General features: G+C 43.1%; 1 protein-coding gene across 4 annotated transcripts in view; it reads left to right on the forward strand.

Annotated features, from left to right (window-relative positions):
• LOC114483912 (lactosylceramide alpha-2,3-sialyltransferase-like) overlaps positions 1-2,120 on the forward strand; it is a 29,494-nt gene that overhangs the window by 23,443 nt on the left and 3,931 nt on the right. The window lies entirely within an intron of this gene.

A 2,120-nucleotide genomic window follows, 5' to 3' on the forward strand; every position in this document is an offset into this window, starting at 1 on the left:
CTGCAACGGGAGAGGCCACAGCAGTGAGAGGCCCGCGTACCACAAAAAAAAAAAAAAAAAAAAAAATACAGTTAATTAAAGTCCCCTACAGGCATTTGAATAACATTGAATATCAAACACTAAAAAGGATGAGAGGGGTACCAGCCAGGTCACCCATACATCCTAATAAGAGATAGAATTGTTTTTTTGCTTTTTAAAATATTTTATTATATCTATTTATTTAATTTTGGCCACTCGGCAAGGCTTGTGGGATCTCAGTTCCCCGACCGGGGATTGAACCCAGGCCACTGCAGTGAAAGCGCCAAACCCTAACCACTAGACCGCCAGGGAACTCCCGAGATAGAATTGTTAAAGGAGGAACTTGTCAGTTTTACTTAGTACCAGCCAAACTAGGTGGTAAACTACCCTTTCTTTCATGCCGACAGGTAGAAATCCAACCCTGAAATCTAGCCTCCCCATCTCATGTTGCTAATTCGGGAGATGTAGAAGAAGAAAGGTGGGAAAGGAAATGTATGTTAATAAGCACTCAGATCATTTTCCATCTCCTTTTGTCATCAACCAGTAATTATCGAGGCCCCCATATGCCTGGCACCATGCTGGGTGCTGGCCACGTGGGAGATAGACCTGGGCCCCGTGCTGCTTACAGTGTGGCTAAGACAGACTTGCAACCAGGAATTACAGAACAACAGAATCAGTGCTATAGATTCTGGGCCTGCTTTTAACTTTTTCTTCCTTTTTTTGTTTCTTTTCTGGCCATGCTGCACGGCTTGCGGGATCATAGTTTCCCGACCAGGGATTGAACCCGTGCTCCCTGCATTTAAAGCTCGGAGTACTAACCACTGGACCGCCAGGGAATTCCCCCTTTTTTTCCTTCTATAATCAAAATAAGGGAATTATTAATGCACTGAATATAATACCTTTTCTGGGGCTGGAGAAAAGAATAGGTCATACTGCATTCATAAGATTCAAAAGATATTAAAGGTACTCAGTAAAACATCTTCTCATCCCTGCTTCCCACATTTCCTCTTTCCACTTAAAGATGACCAATATTAGCAGTCTTGTGTATGTAAGAAATACTGTGTGTGTGTGTGTGTGTGTGTGTGTGTGTGTGTGTATTCCCCTCCCCCGACCCTCTCTTTTTTATGCATATGGTTGCATCCCATTCACTTAGCATTGTATTTGATCCCAGGGAAGAATTAAGATGCTTGTCCAGGTTTTCATGGTAGAGTCTATTGAAATGAGAATCAAGAAGTCTTGAAAATACTTCCTAGCAATACTTTGTTGCAACATAATCCTCAAATATTAAGAACTATTTAGCATCTATTGTGTATGGTATACTATGCTAAATGCTATATATATATATTTTTTTTAATTTTAAAAAATTTATTTATTTATGGCTGCATCGGGTCTTCGTTGCTGCGTGCAGGCTTTCTCTAGTTGCGGCGAGCGGGGGGCTACTCTTTTGTTAAGGTTCGTGGGCTTCTCATTGCAGTGGCTTCCCTTATTGTGGAGCACGGGTTCAAGGCACGTGGGCTTCAGTAATTGTGGCACACAGGGTCAGTAGTTGCGGCTCAGGGGCTTAGTTGCTCCACGGCATGTGGGATCTTCCCGGACCAGGGCTTGAACCCATGTCCCCTGTGTTGGCAGGTGGATTCTTAACCACTGTGCCACCAGGGAAGCCCTAGATGCTATAGTTTTTAAAGTGCCCTTTTCTTTAGAATATATGTTCCCCTTAAAGTTATTCCTTGACTTCGTTTTTTCAATAACACAACTTATTTAAAGTACTGGTTCTTAAACTTGATTTAAACTTTTTTTTTAACCTTTATTTTGCCAGTATCACTTGGGGAGCTTATTAAAAATTAGATTTCTAGAACCAGGACTAGACTCAGTTCTTTTCTCCTAGTGTGTGTGTGTGTGTGTGTGTGTGTGTGTGTGTGTGTGTGTGCGCGCATGCATGTGTTTTAAACTGTAGAATAGTTTGAATTTATCAGATCTTTAAAAATAGCTTTCATAGGGGCTTCCCTGGTGGCGCAGTGGTTGCGCGTCCGCCTGCCGATGCAGGGGAACCGGGTTCACGCCCCGGTCTGGGAGAATCCCACATGCCGCGGAGCGGCTGGGCC

Source organism: Physeter macrocephalus, unplaced genomic scaffold (assembly GCF_002837175.3).
Source record: "Physeter macrocephalus isolate SW-GA unplaced genomic scaffold, ASM283717v5 random_462, whole genome shotgun sequence".
Taxonomy (NCBI): Eukaryota; Metazoa; Chordata; class Mammalia; order Artiodactyla; family Physeteridae; genus Physeter; species Physeter macrocephalus.